At 46.1% G+C, this 27,460-nt stretch overlaps 1 protein-coding gene across 3 annotated transcripts in view; it reads left to right on the top strand.

Moving 5' to 3' along the window:
- ZFYVE9 (zinc finger FYVE-type containing 9) overlaps positions 1-27,460 on the top strand; it is a 94,985-nt gene that overhangs the window by 4,134 nt on the left and 63,391 nt on the right. For 2 of the 3 annotated variants that reach the window (XM_032218693.1, XM_032218695.1), the window contains exon 2: positions 20,038-20,151. The gene's annotated coding sequence lies outside the window, so the exon portion shown is untranslated. The remainder of the gene's footprint in view (positions 1-20,037; positions 20,152-27,460) is intronic. The other variant, XM_032218694.1, reaches the window with a different exon arrangement.

Genomic DNA, 27,460 nt, shown 5'->3' with positions numbered 1-27,460 from the left:
ATAACACATATTGCATTGGCATTAATTCATGGAAAGTTTGCTCATGAGTCCCCCCCCCCCTCTTAAAGTTACATAGAAGTGCCAGTTTATCACAATCCCTGAAGACTTCCCCCCCCAAACATCACACTGTTTTAGTAAAGTCTCATTTAACTTTAGGATATGTTGCCCACAGTTGGTCTATATACCGTAATTATTGATAAGTGGAAAAATAGAGATATAGTATAAGAAATTTTTTATCCAGAATACCAACAAAAATAAAGAAGTACTGCAAAAGCTACAGTGGAAGTAGGAAAATAGAGCCGGAGTAATAGGACTGTGATCCATCAGTTGGTCTACCTCTAAAGAGTATTGTTTTCAGCTGATATACTTATTGGATGATGAAATAGAGTAGTTTTCGCACTTTTAGGCTGTGGAACCTGTTAGTTAAAGCCACACAGAATTGTTTCTAGACGTGATAGGCAGCACACAAATGTAATAAATATTTTAAAAATATCAGAATCTCTTATCAAGAACCAAAGCATTGATAACAAAATATTTGCAAGATAAACTGTTTATTGTAATTTCAGGACCAATATTTCCAGTATATAAAAAAATAAAACTTGAATTTCACAATTATTTGGGAAGTTAATGTTTTAACCAAAGAAAATAAATATACATGACTGGGATGCGATTGTTTTAAACTTAGTATTTAGGCAAATTTATATTATTGTAAGAGAAGAGCATCTTGTCTGTTTAGTCTACAGGTGTTTCTATATGTTCTTATTGCTGCAAGTAAGAAGGAGGTTCTTTCAAAAATGTATTTTTATGTATGTGTATTTCCAATCTTTGACTGGCAATTTTAGCATAATCAATTAAAAACTATCCAAAAATATATAAGCTCTACATGAAGAAATGTTGCTTGTAATGTGAAATCAGTTGCATTTAAATTTTTTTATTTCTTAAAGCTTAAACTACAAGCAGCAGCAAAATCAGAACTGAAAATTTGTTTTGTTCTTATCTGCAATTACTTTAGTTTGTAACTATCTGTAAAATATTCAGAGTACATAAATGTGTATGATGCCTAATAAAATGATATGCATATATTGAGGAATATATAGGTTGTGTTTAATATTGTGACATTGAAAAATTATGCAAGAAAAATCATCATTTGTGATGTCACTTAGAATGAATCCCTTACTTAGGTATGCTGATGGCATGGATTTTTTCCATTGTGAATGCCTTGCTGAAGACACTTAAGCACCCATCTTCCTCTTGCCTGCCTCCTTTTGCAAACATAATTTTCATATAGCAATAGCAATAGCAGTAGACTTATATACCGCTTCATAGGCCTTTCAGGCCTCTCTAAGCGGTTTACAGAGAGTCAGCATATTGCCCCCAACAATCTGGGTCCTCATTTTACCCACCTCGGAAGGATGGAAGGCTGAGTCAACCCTGAGCCGGTGAGATTTGAACTGCTGAACTGCTGATCTAGCAGTAGCCTGCAGTGCTGCATTTAACCACTGCGCCACCTTGGCTCTTGGCTCTATATCTTACTCCAGAGGAGGTTTCACTCCAAACAGGTTTGAGGTATATGTATACTGCAGCCAAGCAATGCAATTCTCCAGTGCACTGCTCAGAGAGCCCAAATGCTGGGTTAACACAGCCTATCTGCCCTTGGACTGAGTGATGTTTTTCTTGACCACGCCTCCCTTTGCCTGCACATGCTCAATTCGAAAACTCAGTCCGCCCGAGTTAGGGCTGTTTTGGGAGAGCTCCAGTCTAAGAGCAGAAAGGCTGGAAAAAGTTTCCCAATTTGGACCACGTTTAAATTCTCAGATAGAGGAAATCACGCTTCTACATCAGGTCTGTCTATTTACCTCCAGTGAGGCTTCCGTCGCTTTAAGAGAAGGGCTGCCGGGTTTTCCCTGCTGTTGCTAATTGCAAGCACTGCAGGGGGTTGAAAAGGCTTGCACAGCGGGGGCTGGCTAGCAAGGGAGCAATTAGTGGGATAAACCAAGTTCCCTGTTGGAACAGGGGCGTCCCAGGGGGAGGAAAAGTCCAGCAAGGCTCTGAGAAGGCTCTAAAGCAGGTGAGCCGGATTGCTAGGATTCCCTTGCCTGCTCCATTTTGCCCGGCAACAGCAGCGACGGCTGGAGCCTTCGCGCGCCTTTCAGGGCTGGAAAGAGCGGGAAGCGGCTGCGTGCGCACCCCCCGCCATTTTGGATCGCTCCGACTCACTGGGCAGAGCGGCAGAGCTCAGAGCGTGCTAGGAACAAGGCAGCAAGAAGAGCCCAGCCAGCCAACGGAGCCTCAGCGAGCCCTCAACGACTGCAGAATGCCGCGGGGAGGCTGGGGGCTAGTCTGGGAAGCCAGCTAGTCTCTCCCTCCGGAAAATAAGCTAAGTCTCGGGGAACCGAGGGCGGTGGGAGGAAGGAAATCCGACCCCAAGGCGGCCCTTCCCTCCTGGAGATTCTGCCAGCGCTTTTGGACTGCAAAGGCCAGCGCGTGCCCATCCCAACTCCAGCTATCTTCCAGGCCTCGTGGGGACCTGAAATGGCTGAGGAATGCAGGGAGGCCTTAGGGGATCAGGTGGGGCCCTCCAGCAAGCGCTGCAAGCTGGATCCCTCTGTAAATAAAGGCAAAGGGCACAAAGGCTCACTTGAAAGGTCTTCTCCAAGAGCCACAGTGGATCCCAGGGAGGTTTCAAGGCCCCTTCAGCCAGAACCTAGCCCAGACCGTCGCAGCAGGGAGTCGGCTTCCCCTGATCGTGAGGCCCAATCCCCCGGGGACAGTGAATTCTTGTCTGGGGATAACTATGCATCCAGGGATCCATCTCCTGAAGCATCTTGGGGGTACCCCGACTCCCCTAGCTCCTCCATCGGAGAGGAACGAGATTCTGTCCAGAATTCCCCCTTTGGGAAGGGTGGATCCAGCTCAGGCAGGCCTAGCCGTCGCAGGCCCAGTAAGCAAAAGAAAAAAAGGGGAAAAAGTCCTGCTCTTTCGGATGAAATGAGGGAGGTAATTGCCTTAGCCATCTCCCAAGGGATAGCTGAAGGCATTAAGCGCAAGGGCTCTCGCAAGGGCAAGGCCCCAAAGGAGAAACGCAAACCTAGGGCCTCCACCTCTAAGGAGCCTGTATCCTCTCCATCTTCAAGCCCCTCTCACTCTGGGTTATCAAGTTCTGAGCAGGAAGAAGGGGAGATTTTCGCCCTTTCCGAAGACGAAAACCCCACCCCTGACAAGCCAAAATTCTCTGGCCTGTTTCAACCGTCATTATTCAAGTCTATCTTGCACAAAGCCATGACGGCCACAGAGTTAGGCCCCACTTCCAGACCTGAGGCCTCTCAGGCTTCCACTTCCAAGGATCTTAAGCATGGGTTGTTCAAAGAGACAGTAGAAACTCCCGAGGTTATTCCTGTGCCAGACCTATTTATGGACGCGGTACAGCGCCAGTGGCTACAGCCGGGCACCCTGACCAACCCCAGTGGGGGGGATAGAACTCTATATGCAGTAGAAGATAAAATGGAGGAAATCCTCAAATTCCCAGAAGTAGATGCCCCAGTCGTGTCTCTGACTTCCAATTCCAACCTGCCAGCTGAGCTCCTAGAGGGACTTAAGGCAGAAGATAAGAGGTTAGAAAAGGCATGTCAGAAAACACACATGGCGTCTGCCTGGGCCATCAAGGCATCCACCTCTGCCTCCTTTTTTTATTAGGGCCACCCTATTCTGGCTGCGCCAACTCAGGTCCAGACCCCCGCCCAGGAAATCTAGGTGGCGCCATGAGCTAACCAAGATTATTACCGCTGTCGAGTATTCGGCGGATGCCACCTTGACAGCAGCAAAATTCTCTTCCAGAGCTCTAGCTTCCAATATCACCTCCCGCCGCCTCCTATGGCTCAGGCACTGGCAGGCCGAAATGAAGGCTAAATGGAAGCTGGCATCGGCCCCATTTAAAGGGGGCTTTCTGTTTGGAGAGGCCCTGGACAAGTTTGTCACCGAAACCAAGGACAAACGCAAGATCCTTCCGGCAACCTTTAAAAGGGGTGACCGGAAAGGGGCGGGGTCCTTTCGTAAGGGACCCTACAGGAGCCAGGAAACAGGGCAATCTTCTCACCCTTCCTCCTATCAGAGGCCCTTTCAGGCAGGGGGGGATAGGCACCAAGACAGATCCTTCGGGGCTCGTGCCAACCAATCCCAGTCTTCCTTTCGGAGACCATTCCGAGGAGGAGGAAACAACAGTGGTGGATCCCGGCCCTTTCGTAAGGGAAAGTGACGGTCACAGGGATCCCCCCATCGGGGGTCGGCTACGGCTGTATGCCGACAGGTGGGAGGAGATAACATCGGACAAGTGGGTCCTCAACACCATTCGCAAGGGCCTTCTCCTGGACTTCCTATCCTTTCCCCAAAGAAAGTTTATCCACTGCCCTACCCCCAGGAACCCAGAAAAGAGGGAACGCATGAGGGCAGAAATCTGCCATCTCCTAGAGATAGAGGCGATAGAGCCAGTCCCCAGGGATCAGCAGGGGAGGGGCTTCTATTCGATCCTCTTCCTAGTGCCCAAAAGTTCAGGGGGGTGGAGGGCTATCTTGGACCTCAAGAGCCTAAATCAGCATCTGGCTTACAAGAGGTTCAAGATGCAGTCACTCCACTCCATCCTGGGCTGTGTGAGGGAGGGGGACCTATTGACATCAATAGATCTCAAAGAGGCCTACCTGCATGTCCCCATCCATGTGGCCCACAGGCGGTTCCTCAGGTTCTACGCGGAAGGGAAGCATTTCCAGTACAGGGCTCTTCCCTTCGGGCTATCATCTGCGCCCAGAACATTCACCAAAATTCTGGCAGTGCTAGCGGCTCATCTCCGCAACCATCCGGTTCGTCTGGAATGTTATTTAGACGACATAATCATTCACTCTCTCACCACCAAGCAGGCACACCGCGATGTTTCTCTAACTGTGCAGACCCTGCAGTACCATGGCTTCTCTGTCAACATGGAGAAGAGCCAGTTCCGACCATCCACCTGTATACAGCACCTGGGTGCGGTCATCAACTCCACCTCCAGGTATTTCTTTCGCCAGACCGGCTGTCGAACCTGAGACGCAGAGTGAAGCACTGCAGCCTTGCCAGGTCGGTACCCATCATTCAGCTGTCCCAGCTCCTAGGGATAATGATCTCGTGCCTGGGGGTGGTTCCCTGGGCTCGCCTTCACGCCAGGGAGCTGCAGTGGTTTCTGCTGCCAGTGCAGAGGGCCAGGAACAGCAACTCACTCAGGCGGGTTCGGCTCCCACGAAAGGTGATCCGGTCTCTGGCATGGTGGAGGTCCAAGGCAGTCAGGAAGGGCTGCCTGTTCAAGGAGCCGGAGAGACTAGTTGTCACCACGGATGCCAGCCTCCTGGGGTGGGGCGCCCACTGTCAGGGCCACCTAGCCCAAGGCCGATGGACTCAGAGGGAGGCCGCCCACAGCATCAATTGGCTGGAACTGAGGGCAGCTCGCCTAGCGCTGAGAAAGTTCGCATCTCTAGTAAGAGGGGCTCATGTACTGTTGATGACAGACAATGTGGCGACAAAAGCGCACATAAACCGGCAAGGGGGCACTCGATCAAAGGCCCTCATGCTCGAGGCAGAAGCGCTGGGCAGGTGGGCGGAGCGTCATCTGGCTTCTCTCAGTGCAGATCACATCTCCGGCGTAAGCAACCGGGAAGCAGACTGGCTGAGCCGCCAACGCATCGACCACTCGGAGTGGCGCCTGCACCCGGACCTGTTCCAGCAGATCGTGAGGAGGTTCGGCAAGCCACAGGTAGACCTGTTTGCCACACACAACAACACACAGCTCCCACGCTTCTTCAGTCGCTACCACTCGCCCCAGGCGGAGGGAACAAATGCTCTGAGGTCAGCGTGGCCTCAGGGACTTCTGTATGCCTTCCCTCCACTTCCGCTCATCCCTCAAGTGGTGAACAAGCTCCTGACCGAAAAGGCAGACCTCATTCTGGTGGCTCCCTTCTGGCCCAGAAGGCCCTGGTACGCAGACCTGGTCAGCCTCTCAGTTCAAAGACCTTGGAGAATCCCCCGGGAGAAGATTGCCCTCAGCCAGGGGGCCATCATCCATCCGGAGCCCCAGTGGCTGCAGCTAGCCGTTTGGCACTTGAAGGGGAGCTCCTGAGAAAGCAAAAATTCTCTGACCAGGTCATTCGAACAATCCAAGCGTCCAGGAAGCCCTCTACGACTAGAATCTACGATGCCACCTGGGCCGCCTTCTCACGGTGGTGCAAGACTAGGAACATAGAGGCCTCCTCAGCCTCGATCCCCCAGACCCTAGACCTTTTGCAAGAGGGTCTGGATAAGGGCCTTGCAGTCAGCACCCTCAGACGCCAGGTTGCAGCGTTGTCTACCATCCTGGCAAAGGGCTCCTCTCGCTCGCTGAGTCAGCTCCCCCAGATCAAGAGCTTTCTCAAGGGAGCAGCGAACATCAGCCCTCCAACTGTTCACCGGTATCCGTCATGGGATCTTCCATTTGTGCTTAAGGCCCTGACCAAAGCCCCATTTGAGCCTTTAAAAAAGACCAGTCTGCGCTACCTCACCATCAAAACCGCTTTCCTGGTGGCCATTACATCCGCTCGCAGGGTAGCCGAGCTTGCTGCGCTCTCTGTCAGGGAGGATTTGTGCGTAGTTCACCCGGACAGAGTAATATTGAGACTTGATCCGTCATTTGCTCCGAAAATTAACTCCCTGTTTCACAGGACTCAAGAACTTATTTTGCCCAACTTCTGTCCCCATCCTTCTCACCCTAAGGAGCGTGAGTGGCACAAGCTGGACGTGAGACGGGCCGTGCGCACGTATGTAAAGAGAACAAAGGACTACCGCCGGTCAGAGGCTTTCTTTGTCTCCTTCCTCCCTGCGTCCCTGGGCCGCAAGGTCTCCTCTCACACTGTGGGACGTTGGCTACGTGCTTGCATCAAACTGGCATATGAGCACCAGGGCAAGACGGCTCCGAGACGAATCACCGCTCACTCCACCAGGAGTGCTGCAACGTCTGCAGCCTGGGCAACCCAGGCCTCTATCCTAGACATTTGTAGAGCGGCCACCTGGGCTTCCCCCACGGCCTTTATTAGAAACTATAAGATTGACACCTTTGCCTCAGCCGAAGCCTCCTTTGGCAGAAGAGTATTACAAAGAGTGGCTGAAATGCCAGAGGCTTCGGCGCTTCCCCACCCTGGGACTCAATAGCTTGGGCATGTCCCAGCATTTGGGCTCTCTGAGCAGTGCACTGGAGAAAGACCGTTGGCTTACCTGAACGGTCGTTCTCGGGGCACTGCGAAGAGAGTCCAAACCCACCCGGGTGTTTGTACATTGAACGATGTGGCTGTATTGACTGTAATGATTACAGGACGGTGCCTTCGTTTTCGAATTGAGCATGTGCAGGCAAAGGGAGGCGTGGTCAAGAAAAACATCACTCAGTCCAAGGGCAGATAGGCTGTGTTAACCCAGCATTTGGGCTCTCTTCGCAGTGCCCCGAGAACGACCGTTCAGGTAAGCCAACGGTCTTTCTAATTTTCTTTATTAATTACCACCCTGTTCTTAGAACTTACCTTAAGTAGGTGTGCACAGAATGCCACCTCGAAGCAGGCTTTTTTAGGGACGCCTATATGCATACTAAAAATTATGGTCTGCATTATGGAAAGTAAATAAGGAAGGAGAGATTCACATCGTTCAATTTTGTGCTGCTAAATAAGTTAAAAACGTTTGCTGGATTTCTAGCTCTCTGTTTTTAATTCCCTTAGCTGCCTTTTAGAAATTTGAATTGCTTAATACTTGGAGAAATGTGTGTTGGAGTTTGGGAGCAAGAAGGAAGTTTTGCTTTGTGTGTGGCCCCAAGGGAGGAAAGAGTTGAATGAAGATGAAACAAAATTCATTCAAGTTTTCACAATCCAGTTTAAAAAACTCCATTTTAATATATGACCTTAAGAAATGTGATTTTTTTTTTTGGGGAGTGGTTCAGCTTGCTGATTGAACCCAGTTAATAGTGGATCATGTAATCAATTTACATAATCTTCTGACTGATTCTTTGGCCTTGGCATAGTGTTTTAATGTAGACAGAGGGCATAGAGAGTTTTTGCTTTCCTGTGAATACATCATGAATCTGCCATGGTGTTTTTTCCTTCTTTGTTATCTTATTCACAGTTATTTGGGAAAACGTCTTCAGATGCAGAAGTTACAGAAAAGCAAGATTAACAATGGGAGGGTTGTGTTTTATCTAGAGTTCTTGTTTCCATACTTGAATGTTTAACTTTCTGAAATATTTATATCATTGAGTTTATATTTAAATAAAAATTTAAAATTGGGAAGTTTTATAGTGAAATCTACTACTTATATGCATCTTATCAATGTGCATTTAATTATTGTTCCTTTTTGTCTATTAAGAAACTCATTGCTTTTCATTCACACCATGCTTTCCAAAATTTGACTATAATAAAACCCATGACTTCAGAATGTGTCTGAAAATGATTACATTTTCAGATCTCTGCTGAAATTCATCCTGCATAATTTCTGTAATCTGATTCTGTGTGCTGCTGACTGCTTCAGGTTGTATGTTACTTCACAATTGTGCTCCCTATTGTCTCAGTTTTCTCTCAGTTTGCTCTTTTTCACTTGTGAATTCTGCTTCTTTTAACCACAAAGTGAAACAATCAACTCCTCTGTTTATCAGGGACATTCTCCAACTGCTAAAATGATATTTTGTTTACTTTAAAAATGTTGTCAGAATCTTTGACTATTTGTACTTGTAATGTGCCTTTTAACTCCTAGTAAAAATTTCCTGGGTTATTGGCCTATCAGAGTTCTTTTGTCTCCTAATTAGGAGTTTACATAAAACAGGAAACATATTTTGTTTTGAACTTAAAGCAGAATTGCATTATGGAAATTCTGTTGAAACATTTTAGTTATTTTGGTTACAGTTTGGTAGAAATAAAACCCAGAACATTTGAGTTGTGCTGGTTCAATTAAAACATTGGGAATGGACCCAGAGTGGTTTTTATAGGGCAAGAATAGTGTAAGTTTCTTTTTTTCCCCTTTTCCACATGGCTTACTCTCTTCCTGCCTGCCTGCTTGCCTGCCTTCTTCTCAGTTGCCACTTGTGATCTGTTCGCCTATTCACCTATTGCTCAGTCTGTCACAGTCTCAGCATAATATGTCCTGCTGGTCCATGCACCCAATTCTTCCCAGCACTCTGTTGGGAAGAATTCTTCCCTCTGTTTCCTCCTCTGACTTCTGCATGCAGAAAACACTTCACCCTTGGGTTTTTCCTATTCTTATTACACCTTTTCTCTGAACTACCAAAACCTTTGTTTGGAACAATCATATTTTGGTTATATCTGGAAAAAAAACGGTGCTATTATGCCATGCAGGTTGACCATCCAACATCCAGATTAATAAATTAGATTAATAAACAGAATATTTTGCAAATTTTTGCTCATAATAATTTTTAAAGCATAAAGGAATTATACTTTTCAGCATATGTCAGAAAATAGTTTTTTGAGTACTTAAATATAAATGCAACACATTTTCAATTTGCAAGATGAATCTAGAAATTACGGAGCGTTCTTTGCAATGGCAGGGAATATTGGCTTTCATGTAGTTATATTTCTTGAATACTTTATTTGGCCAAGTTGATTAAACACACAAGGAATTTGTCTCCAATACAAAATCACTTTGTTCTGCTCCAAAAGCAACATAATAATGAAATTATAATAATGAGGATAATAGCAACAATACAACATCCCAAATCCAGTCTGAACATCTGGCTGAATTAATAATTCTCAGATACCTTCCTGCTCAGTATCTTCCACGGCAGAGATAAAATAGAAAGGCTTTGGTTTGGATCTGAAGAAAGAGAGATCCAAAGTCTTACTATGGATGTGAGAGACTGCAGGGGGCCCTGGAAAGAAGGGAAAGAAAAAACAGACATAAAGTATCAAGAGACAACTCATCAACAGCAATTTAGCTCAAGTAGAAGGAAATCTGAGTAAATGTTTCAAATCACTCACTTGCTTCTTTATTAATGGCTATAGCATCCCTACTGCAGATGAAAATTACATTGGGCTTGGAAACACTCAACTATTTTTCTAGTGGCAAAGTCTACACTCAACTCCATCATGTCATCATCAAACCTTTCATTTGAAATTAGTTTCCAAGTTCTCAAAACTGAATCACGTATTGTGAAAAGTGTAATCTTTTAACACACTACAGACACCTTCCTAAGAACTTCAATATAACCTCCAATCATGTTGAATTCTCATTTTGTGTTATTGGTTTATACCCTATTATTATTTTCCTTTCAGTTGTCAATCAAAATAAAAAACGCATTGTCACATACAGTGCAGTATATTCAAGAGTCATTACTGTGATACAGTTTGCAAAGAATAATAAATTGCTTTGAAATTGTGCAGTTTTGTTATTGATTTAGTTGCCTCTGAATGAAATGTTTGTTTATATTTCACATATATGTATAACTTCAAGAATAATATTGGCATTTTGTACAGCATTTTATCACCTTCCAATTTGATGGTATTCTTCTAAGATCATTTTGTGGAGCAGCGATATGGTTATAACCATACTTAAGAGAAGATGTTCTATTTAAAAAAATATAATTGTTTTGCAAATTCATCTTGACTTATACATACTTTTAAGTTGTTTATTTTCTATGTCCTGAACACTGAAATATTTTTACTTTCAACAAATTCTGGCTGAATTTGATATTATTTTTATTTCTCTGCTGGTGTGATATACAAGTATATATGAGGTTTTCGTGGGTGTTAGTATGTAGGTCTTTGGTTATTCGGGTTTTCTCCCGCGTAAAATTGAAAGTGTCTTGACGACGTTTCAATGAAGTCTCATTCGTCATCTTCAGGTTTCGTGCTTCCAGAAGCAATGTGAGATCTTGGCTGTTTCTTCCTTTTAACTGCCAGTGGGGGTTTGAGCTGATTGGGTGGGAGCTTGGCTGTGTTCTGATTGGGTGAAGGTGTGTTCTGATTGGTTGGGGGTTTGTGTTTCATGTAAGGGTAGTCATTCCTCATGTTAGGGACTCGTAATAAGTGCACGCATTGAAGAACACAAAAACGCAATCAGAAAAGAGGAACCAACTTCTTCCCTGGTCCAACACCTTAAAGCCACAGGACATAAAATTGACTTTAAAAAGACCAGAACTATTACCAAGGCTGAACATTTTAACAACAGAATAATCAGAGAAGCCATCGAAATAGAAAAACGCCCACACAGCATGAACAGGCAGGATGATACCTCCCGCCTGCCAGCCATTTTGAAGCCTGCCCTTATTGATAAATGAGTCCCTAACATGAGGAATGACTATCTTTAAATGAAACACAAACCCCCAACCAATCAGAACATACCTCCACCCAATCAGAACACAGCCAAGCTCCCACCCAATCAGCTCAAAACCCCACTGGCAGTTAAAAGGAAGAAACAGCCGAGATCTCACATTGCTCCTGGAAGCACGCAGCCTGAAAATGACGAATGAGACTTCGTCGAAACGTTGCCAAGACACTTCCAATTTTATGCGGGAGAAAACCCGAATAACCAAAGACACATACATATACATGTACATGTACATATACATACATACACACACACATACACACACACACACACACACACATACACAATATACAATTTTACCCCAATATTTTGTGAAAATTTAAAATTCACATCAATTTAGGCAAGCTGAATGAAAGTATGATTATGAGATTCCTATTTTGTAGGGAAGAGTCTTCAGTGCTATATACACTATCCAAAACCAGGAATATGTTCTGGTTCCACAAACTCATCCTGGCAAAAGTAGCACTAACAGCAGGAAAGTCATCTAGGCAACAAAAGCATTACATAAGCAACCATCTAATATTTGCTGATAATGCTACCTGCATCGATACTTGGGGAAAATAAATATCAGCTTTTGTTATTAAAATGATGGAATGTAAATGAATAAATATCAGCTTTATTTAGTTATTAAAATCATAGAATGTAAGTGTAGGAAGACCATTGTAATTTAACCCAACCTACTGTGTAAGAATCCAAACAGGAATAGTTTCTGTTTAAACACTATCACTTGTTTAATATATCTTACTATTAGGAAATGTTTCCTAATGTTCCGCTAATGTACTTCTTTGTGATTTAAATGCACTGTTTCATATTGTCTCTTCTGAAGCAACTATGAATTGCTCTGCCCCTTCTTTGCCAGACTTCAAAAAAGTTGTCATGTCTTCCCAGGCTTCTTCAGGCAAAACATGTTAGACATTTCCGATGCTTTCCAAAAGGACTTTGATTCCATTTTCCATTTTTTGTTTTCTTCTGGATCCTCTTCAGTTAGTTAGTATCTTCCCTAAAAGGGATGGCCCTACTTTAGATGTAGTATTTTAGATGTGGTCTGACCAAAATTGAATAAAGAGGATCAATGGTTTTTCTTGAAGTTGCTATTATGTTTCTATTTATGCAGCCTAGAACCATGATGGCAAACCTATGGCACGCGTGCCATTTCTGAGGACTCGTGAGGCATTGTCCTGTCAGGTGCAGCTGATTTTTGGCTTTGATTTTCAGGAAAGCCTCCTGAGGGAGAAAAGTGGCCCAAAAGGCAACCTAGAAGTGTGTTCCCGAACTTCTGGTTTACGTGTTGGGCATTTTTCGCGCTTCCCAGGCTTCAGGAGGCTTTCCTAAAGTCTGCAGAGGGCAAAAAATGCCCAACGCGTCTCCCAGAAGTCCAGAGGCTTCAGTGAGGTCTGCACACATGCGTGGGGGGGGGGGTTGTACGTGCATGTGCATTATCGGGGTGGGCACTCACATGCACGCTCCTCCCCACTTTTGGCACGCCTCAACAAAAAGTTTAGCCATCACTGGCCTAGAATTGCATTTAACAGATGCATCACAATGTCATCTTTTTTTTTTGTCCATGTAATTTTTTTTATTTTTCTATTTTCACAACATATAGTCACATGTATACTATTACATAGCCAACATCATTTTGTATTATTAAGTGTTTACATCAATTCATCTTACCATCAACTCCCAAAACACAATTATTTAGCTCTTCTGCTCTCCATACACTATATTTATCCTTATCCATCATTTATCCCTCTCTTTCCTCCCCTTCCCTACCTCCTTCCTTCCCTCTGTCATCCTTCCCTACTCTACTTTCCCTTCCTCTCTCCTTCATTTCATTTTAACATCCTTTCCTGAAAAAAAATAGAACAAAAAAGTATACATATATAGTCATTGTACTTTTAAACACCCCCTCCCATCTAGGCCTACTGAATGGACAGTCCAGAAATGGTAGAAACGGGTAGAGACATACCTCTGAACTTGAGACACAAGAGAAGAGACAAACATCCCCCTTCCTACTTAATCCCTCTTGGCTTCAAGGAGATAGTAAAAGTACTTACTTTGAGGTAGAATCTCAACATATTGTTCCACTGGATCCTGGACAAACCTCCAGTTTTAGTAAATTTGTCAGCCTCTGCTTTGCTGCTGCTTTGGCTGCCATTGTAATGGGGAGGGGGGGCATGGTATTTGGGAGGGGAATCATGATGTGCTGGAGGAAGATTCTAGATGCTGACCTGACTATCTTACTGCGCATGTGGAGGAAGGGAGTTTCCTGCCAAGGTTAACTGTCTGGCATTCCATCCTGGTGATGTCTTTTGAAGTTATCTCCCACCTGACAGTTGGGTGCATTATAATTGGACTATGGACTGGGGTGCCAAGGGGAGGGGATTGAATTATATATGATATTCTTTGCTTTCGTGCCTAATTAACCAGATTCAGCTTAGCTTTGCTACTGTTCGTTTATAATTAGTAAAAGTACACTTGATTTCAAACAAATGGAGTTGAGTGGTTTCTTTCCTGATTATTAAATGAAGTTGCATCTGACAATAAGCAGAATCTCAATCGCACCCATCCCGCAGCGAACAACTTCCGAGGGGGGTGCCTTCACAAGAAGAAAAGAAAATGTCTTTGCATGAAAGCGACCAGGAGGAAGAAGTGGGGGCAGCGGCGGGACCATCTCTAACAGAAAGACTGGCCAAATTGAGAGTGGAAGAACCTGCCGTCCGTCCCAGATGGACTTGGGATGTGGGACAGAAAGAGGAACCTGAGGAATTACAAGCTGGAGTCATGAGAAGGAGGCCAAAGAAAAAACCAGCGGTCGACTGGAGTGGCACTGGAGAGGAAGACTACAAAATCTCCCACGCCATGAGGCTCCTCGAAGAGGCATGGAGTGAACGTCGAAATCGAGGGAGAGCTGTGGAGAGGGAGTCGACAGAGGAGCTGGAGAAAGGGTACTCAATGCATGGCTTACGGGAAACTGGAAGGGCCGAAGGGGGAAGTGCACAAAAAAACCCAGAACCAGCCTCCCCCCCTGCGGCTAGAGACATTCCAGAGCGGGGGGGGGGGCGCCCAGGCGACGCCGGATGGCTAAGGTCTCACCCTTAAGTGTAAAATATGATGGAGACCCCAGAGGCCTCGGGTTGTTTATTATTCAGGTCTGGAATTATATGGAAATATATGGACCTGATTTAGAGACAGATGAAACTAAAGTGAGAATGGTGTTAATGGCTTTGGAGAAGAAAGTGGCCGACTGGATGGTCGGGCTACATAAATGCAATTCCCCCCTCCTGAGGAATTTTGATGAATTTATGGCAGCCATGAGAAGAAGGTTCGACGACCCTTTGACTGAGTGTCGCGCTAGGCTGAAATTTATGGCCCTTAAACAGGGAAAGAAAACTGCCTGACTGTGCAAGAATTTCAGGAATTGTCAGCCTATATGAGGGGGTGGTCGGAAGAGGCCTTGCTGGATCAATTAGCTGATGGCTTGGATAAAGATGTTTACCAGCAATGCATAAACAGACGCCTTCCCCGTCGTTTAGAAACTTGGTATGAAAATGCAGCAGACATGGAATTGGATTTAGCCAGATTGTTTTGCATGAGAGAGGGAGAAGTTGAGAAATCCCCCCCAGCACCTCCTAAACCCTCCTGCCCAAGGAGTGAAGGCAGCGGAAGTTTTGCGGGCGAAGCCAAGCCTTTCGCTTGTTTCTGCTGTGGAAAGGAGGGGCATCGTGCTACGAATTGCCGCGTCAAACTGACTCGACCCGCTCCACCCCCCCCCCCCGGAGGGAGGGGAAACCGGAGAAGACAAGAGGGAGGCTGCTTTCGCTGCTGAGAATGTTTCTTGATGCTTCGAGCCAGAGGAGGAGGGAGATGGAAGCCCGGTAAGTTCCTGATCTGGTCCTATGCTTATCCCAATTGAGCTTAGAGTGCCCTCTTCTGGCGCAACAGAGAAACCTTTAACTCTATTAGACTCTGGGTGTTCCCGTTGCATGGTAAGCCCTGAGATGGTGGAGAAATTGGGCTTCAAATTAAAGACTAAAAGTCCCTATTGCTTTTTGCCAAATTGATGGTTCTATTGTGGGAGGCGGCCCTGCTCATTTTTCCATTGAACCCATCGAGATGCGGATGGGTACCCACCAGGAATTAATAATTTTTATTGTGGCCCCTGGGATGAACCGACCCCTTATCTTGGGACTCCCCTGGCTCCGTAGATGGAACCCACGCATTAACTGGAGAGAGGGTTGGTTACGGATTCAAACAACCACACCCCCTGAGGGGAAAGTTGAAATGCCAGCCTCTAATACTACTACCCCCACACTGGCAGCCAGGGGGCAGGAGAGAATTGAGGGGGAGGAAAGAATTCCAAAGGAATATTGGGACCTCAAGGATGTTTTTAGTGAGAAATCTTCTGATAAATTGCCCCCTCACAGACCCACAGATTGCACCATTGATATTTTACCTGGAGTAAAGCTTCCAAAGCCCCAAATATATTCAATGTCCCCTAAAGAGATGGAAGAAATGAGGAAATTCATTGATAAAAACTTGGAAAGGGGTTTCATTGAACCGGCAAGACCAAAGGTAGCAGCACCAGTATTGTTCAGGGAAAAGAAAGATGGCTCCCTGAGATTGTGTGTGAACTTCAAAAACCTGAACTGCATCTCAGCTCAGAACCTGTACCCATTGCCACTGATGAAGGACATGCTGGCCCAACTGGGGAAGGGCTGTATTTTCACTAAGTTGGACTTAAGAGAAGCGTACTATAGAGTCAGAATTAAAGAGGGGGGCCCAATGGAAAACTGCTTTCAACTGCCCCCTTGGTTGTTTCCAGTTTCGAGTAATGCCGTTTGGCCTACAGGGGGCGCCAGCAGTTTTCATGCAGCTGATTAATGAGGTTTTACATGACCATCTTTACAAAGGAGTTATCGTCTATTTAGATGATATCCTTATTTACACAGAAACATATGAAGAACACGTGAGACTTCTTCGCACAGTGCTAAAAAAACTCAGGGCGGCTGAACTCTACGGCAAGTTATCCAAGTGCGAATTCCATCAGGAGAAGGTTGATTACCTGGGCTATCGCATCTCACACAGGGGTATTGAGATGGACCCCGCTAAGGTCAAAGCAGTCACTGAGTGGGAGGCCCCTCGTACACGTAAGCAATTGCAAAAGTTTTTGGGGTTTGCTAATTTCTACCGTCAATTTATTCCTTCCTTTGCTAAGATAGCTCTCCCAATAACTAACCTCCTTAAGTCTAAGGGAGGGGCCAAACCCAAACCTTGCAAGCCGCTGGATTGGACTATGGACTGTCAAGCTGCTTTCGAGAAATTAAAGCGCCTTTTTGCAGAGGAACCAGTTCTCAAACACCCGGATATGGATGAAGTTTTTGTAGTCCAAGCTGACGTCAGTGACGTGGCTGTGGGTGCTGTACTACTTCAAGCTAATAGCCAAGGTAAATTACAACCCTGCGCTTACACCTCTCACAAACTGACCGAGACGGAGAGACGTTGGGCCATTTGGGAGAAAGAAGCTTTTGCTGTTCGTTGGGCTTTGTCCACGTGGCACCATTTTCTAGAGGGTGCCAAACACCCTTTCGAGGTGTGGACTGACCATAAAAACTTGGAAGCTTTGAGAACGCCTAGAAAACTTTCTCCTAAGCAGATGCACTGGGCTCAGCATTTCAATAGATTCAATTTTACCTTGAAATACATTCCAGGGGGGAAGAATTTTATGGCTGATGCTTTGTCCAGACTCTCTCAGTACAACTGTTCTAAGCTCAGTGTGGTCCAGCCTGTCATTCCCGCGAAGAGCCTCGCTGCTCCTGTTGTTACTAGACGTCAGGCAACTTCTAAGGTGGAGGTCACTCAGGACTTTCTTTCTAACCTAAAAAAGGCCCTTACTGGAGATGACTGGTTCCCACAGCACATGGATGAATGCACTATGAAGGATGAATTGCCTTGGATTGGGGCGAAGTTATATATTCCTGTGTCCATTAGACTCATTGTTCTTCAACGGGCTCATGACTCCCGGATGGCTGGGCACTTTGGGTTTGTCAAGACTCTACACCTCGTCAAGAGGCAATTTTGGTGGCCCTCGTTGAAAAAGGACATTGAGAAATATGCTGCCAGTTGTCCCATTTATGCTACCGCTAAACGCCCTCCAGGTAAGCCCCAAGGGTTACTCCAAGCGGCGGCTTGCCCAGTGGCCCCGTGGAAGGAGATCTCCATGGATTTCATTGTCGAACTTCCTGAAAGTCTGGGACACACTGTTATTTGGGTTGTTACGGACTTATTCTCCAAACAGGTCCATTTCATCCCTTGCTCCAAGATCTCCTCTGCTAAATCTCTTGCTAAGATGTTCATCTCTCATATTTATCACTTGCATGGGGTGCCCGACCGCATCATTTCGGACAGGGGTGTTCAGGTCACCTCCCTATTCTGGAAGGAGTTTCTGAAGTGGATTGGCTCCGCCTAGGGGCTAAGCTCCTCCCACCACCCTCAGACTAATGGGGCTTGTGAGAGGACTAATTCTGTACTGGAACAATATTTACGTTGTTTCATCAACTACCAGCAGGATGATTGGGTGGATTTGTTGCCGCATGCTGAGGTGGCTTACAATAATTCCGTCCACAGCAGCACTGGTTTTACCCCTTTTCGTGTGGTGTTCGGCCAGGATTTTGTACCCATTCCTGAGATTCCTCGCGAGCAACCGCAAGTGTCGTCGCTGTCCGAGTGGAGTGATCACCTTCGGGACATTTGGCCTTTGGCTCTCCAGACTCTGGATGCTGTGCACTGCGCTCATAAAAAACAGACTGATAAGAAACGGACTGAGTCATATGAGTACAAAGTTGGTGATCAAGGTTACTTATCCACGAGATTTCTTCAGACACCCCAGAAATCGAAGAAATTGGGGCCCAAATATGTTGGCCCGTTTCCCATTGTCAAGATCATCAACCCTGTTTCTGTCCGGCTCCAGTTGCCTAAGCATCTCCACCGGGTTTACCCTGTTTTTCATGTTAATCTCCTGAAGCCTCTCTGCACTTCTTCTATGAGACCACCTCTCCTTCCTCCACCCGCTCCGCTTTTGATTGAGGGTGAGCAACATTTCGAAATCCGTGAGATTCTGGACTCTCATAAACGGCGAAACCGTGTTCTGTACCTGGTGGCTTGGAAGCATTTTCCCCCGTCTCACACTGAATGGGTTGACGGGTCCCATGTTCGGGCGCCTCGTCTGCTCCGCAAGTTCTACTCTGCTTATCCAGACAAGCCCTGATTGTCGGACAATCTCCTAATTTTTCCTTTCTTTTGTTTTTTTTCTCTCCCTTACCCTTTCTTTCTTTTAGGTATTGTTGTGTGTCCGTTTGTTTGTGTTCTTTTCGTTTCTGCAGGTCTGACCATCCTTTTCTGGAGGAGGGCCGGATGTCAGCCTCTGCTTTGCTGCTGCTTCGGCTGCCATTGTAACGGGGAGGGGGGGCATGGTATTTGGGAGGGGAATCATGATGTGCTGGAGGAAGATTCTAGACGCTGACCTGACTATCTTACTGCGCATGTGGAGGAAGGGAGTTTCCCGCCAAGGTTAACTATCCGGCATTCCATCCTGGTGATGTCTTTTGAAGTTATCTCCCACCTGACAGTTGGGTGCATTATAATTGGACTATGGACTGGGGTGCCAAGGGGAGGGGATTGGATTATACATGATATTCTTTGCTTTCGTGCCTAATTAACCAGATTCAGCTTAGCTTTGCTACTGTTCGTTTATAATTAGTAAAAGTACACTTGATTTCAAACAAATGGAGTTGAGTGGTTTCTTTCCTGATTATTAAATGAAGTCGCATCTGACAAAATTATTTTTTCCCTGACTCAGTTTACAAGTGGAGAGCACACAATTTACTTCAACCAAGTCTATTTGAACAGCAGGGGTTCAAACTGCAAGGTTCTGCCTACTGAAGGATGTTACAAACAACCTTTACATAGCTGTATAATAAATGTTGATGACAAATGTCAATCATAACACGGGCTAGATTTTCTGCTTATAGTGATATAAGCAATATAATGAAGTGGATGTTGGCGTTGGTCAGTTTTTATGATTAGTTATTTCCTAGCCCCCATAAAAATACAGGTGCTGATTTAAGATAACTCATGAGCTAGCATCTACAAAAGCCTAAGCAATCTGTTAAGGAGGTCTTGTTAGTTTGGAAGTTTTGGTTCAGGTTTTTTTTTATCCTATACAATTGGGGGTGGGGGATGTTTGCCATTGCAAACTACTGCTGCAAACTCTTGCCATTGCAGTATTGTTCTGTAGTTTCTTTAGTCCTGTCATTTATGTTAAATGAACAATATACTAATATTTGAAAATTTTAATTATTCTTGGATATAGGAATCAGTTTACAAGAGCCATATGGAATATATTATCCACAGTTATGAAAGTCTGTTTTAGAAGTATACATAACAATGAATGTATCTTCTAATGTGAAGCAGGTGAAGTACATTCATTAACATATATATTCCTTGCATAGTTTTATAGAGAAGATCTGTAAGATTTTTGTCCACTATTGTAGCAAATATACTGATAGATCCTTGCAGTGGCATCTGCCTTTTAATAGTTATTAAAATGGTAGACATATTAGCTATATTTCTGTTTTCTGCATGAAACCTTATATGTGCTGGCTGTTTCATTTTTAGGATCAAGCACAGCATAGAGAGTCAACTGAACTACCTGACTTTGCGGTATACATGATGGATAGACATTGCCTGAGTTGTTTCTTAAAGTTTATATAAGATTAAAGGTAAGGCATGGTAAGTAATACTGTACCTTGAAATTTTAGATCTATTTTTTTCATAATTTGTGTATTTATATCATTGATATTTTTCTGATACGGTAACATAGTTTGATAGTTTGATAGTTTATTAACATTTATAGGCCGCCCTTTTCCCTGAGGGGACTCAGGGCGGCTCACATAAAATCAGGAAAGGGGGATACAAACAATGACATAGACACACATAAGTAAAAATAATGAGCAACATTCATTCATCATTCGGGAGGGGCGGCTATCCTTGTCCCCAGGCCTGACGGGCTAGCCAGGTCTTAAGGGCTATGCGGAAGGCCTGGACGGTGGTGAGAGTACGAATCTCCACGGGGAGCTCGTTCCAAAGGGTCGGAGCTACTACTGAGAAGGCCCTCCTCCTTGTAGTTGCCAGCCGGCATTGGCTGGCAGATGGAATTCGGAGGAGGCCCAATCTATGAGATCTAATTGGTCGCAGGGAGGTAATTGGCAGAAGGCGGTCTCTCAAGTACGCAGATCCACTACCATGAAGGGCTTTATGGGTGACTAGTAGCACCTTGAAGCGCACCCGGAGATCGACAGGTAGCCAGCGCAGCTCGCGGAGGATAGGTGTTATGTGGGTGAACCGAGGTGCACCCACGATCACTCGCGCGGCCGCGTTCTGGACTAGCTGAAGTCGCCGGATGCTCTTCAAGGGCAGCCCCATGTAGAGCACATTGCAGTATTCCAGCCTAGAGGTCACAAGGGCCCGAGTGACTGTTGTGAGAGCCTCCCGATTCAGGTAGGGTCGCAACTGGCGCACCAGGCGAACCTGGGCAAATGCCCCCCTGGTCACAGCCGTCAGATGGTGGTCAAAGGATAGCTGTGGATCCAGGAGGACTCCCAAGTGCGAACCCTCTCTGAGGGGTGTAAAATTTGACCCCCCCAGCCTGAGTGATGGAATATTGGTCGAATCTTTGGGAGGGAAGCACAACAGCCACTCGGTCTTTTCTGGGTTGAGTACAAGCTTGTTAGCCCTCATCCAGTCCATAACGGCCTCAAGGCCTCGGCTCATCACGTCTGCCGCTTCATTGAGTTGGCACGGGGCGGACAGATACAACTGGGTATCGTCCGCATATTGATGGTATCTTATCCCGTGCCTGCGGATGATCTCTCCCAAGAACATTAGCGTTCTTTTCAAAAATAAGCTTCACTAAATTTGATAGGATTTGTAGGTAATCCTTGATTTATGACTATTTTTTCATTATTTTAATTAAAATAGTGGTGGTGAAAGTAACTTACAACTGGTCTTTGCACTTACGACTGTCACTGGGTCCCCATGATCATGATTGTGACACTTTGCAGTTTGCATATATTTACAACGGTTCCAGCATCCTTGGATTACATGATCATAATTTGCAAACTTCCTAGCCAGCGTCCAACAATCCAAATCAACAGGGGAAGTTTGAATTGCTTAATAACTCTGACATTCATTTAACGACCATGGCAAAAAGGTAAACTCGTGGAGTCATGTAATGACTCATTTAACAACCATATCACTTAGTGACTGAAGTTACAGTTCCAAATGTGGTTGTAAGTTGAGGACAACTTGTACAGCAATTTTAAAATGCACTGGATACCCCTCAGATGAATTATTGTAACATGCTCTACATGCAGTTGCTCTTGAAGAGCACTTGGAAGCTGAAGCTGGTGCAAAATGCAGTGGAGCAGACAGTTATATGCACTCCTCAAGCAGTGCACTTTACACTTCTGCTCTGTGAGCTGCATTGGCTACCAATATGCTTCCAGGAGCAATTTAAGGTGCTAATATTGACATATAAAACTACATGGCATGGGACCAGGATATTTGATGTACTGTGTCTCCATGGTTATATCTATTGTAATATCTCATCAGATCCAGCAGGAGAGGCATGTTACAGGTCCCATCAACTAAGGAATGTCCCTGATGGGGCCCAGGAAAGGATATTTTTTTGCCATGGCGGCTGCCCTTTGGAACATCAGTACTTAGATTGGCACTTTTCCTTCTGGCCTTTAGGAAGGGTTTAAAGACTTGGCTGTGCCATTATGCCTGGTGGTCCAGCATTAGTCGTGAACCTTTGGCTATATTAAATGAATATGACTCTGAATATGTCTTATTGAATTTTTAATTATGTTTTTAGATTAGTTATATACTCTCTTGGTTTTTTCCTACTGTTTCTATTGTTTTATTGTTATGAACTGTCCAGAATCATACTTGTGGAACTCTGATACAACCTTGAGCACTTAAAAGTGTGTGTGTGTGTGTGTGTGTATGTGTATGTGTGTCAGGTGCCTCTTCATTTAATAATCAAGAAAGAAACCACTCAACTCCATGTTTCAGAATTAAGTGTACTTTTACTGATTACAAACAATGAGAAGCAAAGCAAAGCTGAGTCTGAGTAAAAAGGCACGAAAGCAATAGATATCATGTATGATTCAATCCCCTTCCCTTGGTACCCCAGTTCATAGTCCAATCATAATTCACCCAACTGTCAGGTGGGGAATGTCTTCAAAAATCATCATCAGGTTGGAATGTTGGACAGTTGGCCTCGGCGGGAAACTCCCTTCTTCCACATGCACAGAGAGATGGTCAGAATAACTCTTAATAACAATCCTCCAGTACAAACTAATTCCCCTCCCAAATACCATGCCCTCCCACCCCGTTTCAATGGCAGCCAAAAGCAGCAGTAAGGCAGAGGCTTACATCCGACCTCCGTCCAGAAAAGTAGGCTCACACCTGCAGAAACAAAAGAACAGAGACACACAAACGAACAACATGACAAAGAAGAGAAATAAGGGAGGGAAAAATAAAAAAAAAACAGGTCAGGGCTTGTCAGGGTAAGCGGAGTAGAAGTTGCGGAGAAGCTGAGGAGCCCGCACATGAGACTTGTCAACCCACTCAGCAGGAGAGGGAGGGAAATGCTTCCAAAGCGCAAGATGCTGAATACGATTCCGGCTTTTTCGTGAATCCAAAATTTCCTTAATTTCAAAATGTTGCTCACCCTCAACCAGAAGCGGGGCAGGAGGGATCGGAGAAGGGGCCCTCAACTGAGAAATGCGCTCCGGCTTCAGTAGATTAACATGAAATACAGGATAGACCCGGTTGAGATATTTAGGCAGTTGGAGGCGGACGGAAACAGTGTTGATAACTTTGACAATGGGAAACGGCCTAACATATTTGGGACCCAATTTCTTAGATTTTTGAGAGGTCTGAAGAAAAGTGGTGGATAAATACACACGATCTCTAACCTTATATTCCCTTGGCATCGCCCTCTTTTTATCTGCCTGTTTCTTGTGTGCTTTGTGATCAGCTTCCAACGCTCGGTAAGTCAGAGGCCACATCTCCCGAAGGCGGTCACTCCACTCGGCAAGGGACAGTACCTGCGGTTTCTCGTGAGGGATCTCGGGGATAGGCACAAAATCCTGTCTGTACACCACCCTGAAGGGTGTAAAACCGGTGCTGCTATGCACAGAATTGTTGTACGCTACCTCAGCATGAGGTAATAATTCCACCCAGTTACCTTGCTGGTAGTTGATGAAACAACGAAGATACTGTTCCAGTACGGAATTAGTCCTCTCACAAGCACCGTTAGTCTGAGGGTGGTGGGCGGAGCTCAACCCCTGGGCGGAGCCAATTAACTTCAAAAACTCTTCCCAAAACGAGGTGAATTGGACCCCCCTATCCGAAATGATGCGGTCCGGAACCCCATGTAGACGATAGATATGCGTGATGAACAGCTTAGCCAAGGACTTCGCGGATGGGATCTTAGAATAAGGGATAAAGTGAACTTGTTTGGAAAACAAATCAGTGACAACCCAAATCACAGTATTGCCGTGACTTTCCGGTAATTCAACAATGAAGTCCATAGAGATCTCTTTCCACAGAGCCTCAGGGTGGGCAACTGATTGGAGTAATCCCTGAGGCTTACCTGGTGGCCGCTTCGCTGCAGCACAAGTGGGGCAACTAGCCACATAAGATTCAATGTCCTTTTTCAAAGATGGCCACCAAAACTGTCTCTTGACGATGTAGGGTTTTTACAAACCCGAAGTGTCCAGCCATGCGAGAGTCATGAGCATGTTGAAGGACCAAGGATCTAATGGACATGGGGATATATAATTTAGCGCCAATCCAAGCAAGTCCATCCTTCATGGTGCACTCATTCTCATGGTGGCTGAATCAGTCATCATCCGCAAGAGCTCCTTTGAGCTTAGTAACGAGGTCTTGCGTAACCACCACTTTGGAAGCAGCCTGACTTCTGGTAACGACAGGAACAGCCAGACTTCTCGCAGGTATGACAGGTTGGACAACACTCAGTTTTGAACTGTTATACTGTGGAAGCCTGGATAAAGCATCAGCCATAAAGTTCTTTCCACCCGGTATATACCTCAGGGTAAAATTGAATCTATTGAAATGTTGTGCCCATCGCATTTGCTTAGGAGACAACTTCCTGGGGTTTTTTAATGCCTCTACGTTTTTGTGGTCAGTCCATACTTCAAAAGGGTGTTTTTCGCCCTCTAGAAAATGACGCTAAGTTATGCTAAGAACTTGGTTGGAATGGCGGATGGGGGAAGGCAGTGTGAAGTGTTGTGGCGAAGATGGCAGCGAAGATGGCGGCGTCGCGTTGACAGCACCGCTCCCGGCGGTTTCTAATAACGCCGGCATCTTTTGGCTTTACTTTTTGGACTTGGGAGACTCGGGAGAATCTTTGTACCGCATTGATACTATCGTGCCAGCGAGGGGGTGGCTGGTCCGGATGGCGCCGAATGAGATCGGGCGGCTGGCCTTGCTGCCGCCACCATGGCCCTCCTAGGGCCCCCCCCATCGTGTTTCGGCCTGTGGTGGTCCTGGTGGCCTTTGTCTCTGTTTCTTATGATCGGGAGAGCCCTTGGAGCCTTCGGAGTTGTACCAGCTTGTCGTTCATTTCCAAGGAGTGGGGTGGCTGATTTGTGCAGTGCTGGACGGAAGTGGGCAGCTGATTTTTGCTTGTCATTGTCGTGGCCCCTTCGAGCGCCCCCCTCCATCCGATTGGACTTTCTCTGCGGCGTGGCCTCTCCTTCGCCCTTCTCTGCGGCTGCGGGGCCTCCCTTCCTTACCATTCTTATCACCTGGCTCTTCCCTGCTTATGGACTTTGGACACTTGGACTCCCAGATTTACCACCTTGCTTCCTTGTCACGACCACTGCCTCCTACCGCTACCCCAGGGACACCATCTCAGCCACCCAGACTTTTGCCCCCCCCCTTGCCACGCTATCTGGGAGAGAAGACGAACTACTCCCTCTGCATCCCTCTGTCATCGACTGGACTTTTGTGTTTCAGCCCTATGAATTTACGAACTTACTTGCACAACATCAATATCAATTTTAATATCTGCGCAATCCCCTCTTTTCCGTATGTGGAGTGTATGTGTATGCCTGTGAGTGAACGATCCCACCTTCTTTTAAACTAGCGTAATTTTATTTTTACTGTATTGTGTATTCTTTTAACTATAGTGGGGTATGTATGTGGAGAATGCCTGGTTGGTGCGTATGAGGGGATTGAGAGCGCGGCCTGGAGCCCCCTCCACTGAGTGCAGAAGCAGAAGTGGATGGGGGCCCGGATCCACCTCTCATCCCAGAGTGTCTGGTTTGAATGGCCTGCCAAGAGGAACGGGGGCCTTGGGAGACAGAGGGGGGTCTACGGACATGGGGGCGGGTCGGAGCATTACGGTCACGACTGGGAGGGGCAGGTACGACGGGAGCTTCAGGGCTAGCCATTACCGGGGAAGGAGGGTTCGCTATGTCACAGCGATCCCTTGTTCCGGCCCTGATAGCTCAACTCAGGAACCAGGTGACATGGGAAACCAGGGCCCTGGTCTCAGGCTGCTGCTGCTGCTAAATGCCAGGTCTGTGGTCCATAAAGCTCCCCTCGTCCGGGACTTACTATTAGACGAGGGGGCAGACCTGGCATGTATTACTGAAACCTGGCTGGGCCACGAGGGAGGAGTCCCCCGACCAGCAGGGAGGTGACACGCAGCTGGATCCAGAGGATTGTAAACACCTCTCTTCGGGAGGGGTCTTTCCTGCAACCTTTCAAGCAGGCAGTGGTGAGACCCCTCCTTAAGAAGCCTGCTCTGGACCCAGCTGCCCTTAAAAACTACCGTCCAGTCTCCAACCTCCCATTCCTAGGGAAGGTTGTTGCCTGGTGCACCAGTTGCGGCCCTATCTGGACCGGGAGGCACTCCAAATGGTCACTCACGCCCTCGTCACCTCAAGACTCGACTACTATAACGCGCTCTACATGGGGCTGCCCTTGAAATGTGTTCGGAGACTACAAATGGTCCAGAATGCAGCCGCGCGAGCAATACTGGGTGTACCTAGATACACCCATGTTATACCTATCCTCCGTGAGCTGCACTGGCTCCCTATTGGTCTCCGAACACGCTTCAAGGTGCTGGTTATCACCTTTAAAGCCCTACATGGCCTAGGACCTGGATATCTCTGTGACCGCCTCCTGCAACATACCTCCCAGCGCCCAATAAGATCTCACAGGGTGGGCCTTCTCCGGGTGCCGTCGACTACACAATGTCGTCTGGTGGCTCCTCAGGGGAGAGCCTTCTCTGTAGCTGCTCTGGCCCTATGGAACGATCTACCCCCTGAGATCCGGATCCTCCCCACTCTCTCGGCCTTCCGAAAGTCTATTAAGACCTGGCTGTTCCGGCAGGCCTGGGGCTGCTGATCTTTGATTGAGCTTCAGCCCCATTAAGATCCTATGCATGTTGTGTCTTTTTTAATTCGCTTTGTATTTTAAATTCTTTAATATTTTTTAAACTGTTTTTATGTAAGCCGCCCGGAGTCCTTTGGGATTGGGCAGCATACAAATTGAAATTGATGCCAGGTCATCAGAGCCCATCGAACAGCAAAAGCCTCTTTTTCCCAAATAGCCCAACATCTTTCAGTCTCTGTTGACTTACGGGAGGTGTTAGCACAGGGTTGTAATTTTCCTTGCGTATTGGCTTGAAGAAGTACTGCTCCCACAGCCACATCACTAGCATCTGCTTGGACCACAAAAGGTTTGTCCATGTCTGGGTGTTTGAGGACTGGTTCAGCTGCAAATAGACGTTTTAATTTCTCGAAAGCAGCTTGACATTCCATAGCCAGTTCAAGGGCTTACTAGACCTGGGTTTTGCCCCCCCCCTTTCGACTTCAGGAGATTCGTGATTGGCAGAGCGATCTTAGCAAAAGAGGGAATAAATTGACGATAAAAATTAGCAAAACCCAGGAAGCTTTGTAGCTGTTTACATGTGCGTGGAGCTTCCCATTCAGTG

This window comes from Thamnophis elegans, chromosome 5, assembly GCF_009769535.1.
Source record: "Thamnophis elegans isolate rThaEle1 chromosome 5, rThaEle1.pri, whole genome shotgun sequence".
Classification (NCBI taxonomy): Eukaryota; Metazoa; Chordata; class Lepidosauria; order Squamata; family Colubridae; genus Thamnophis; species Thamnophis elegans.
The sequence above is the reverse complement of the archived record's forward strand: the minus strand, read 5'-3'. Positions and strand labels throughout refer to the sequence as shown.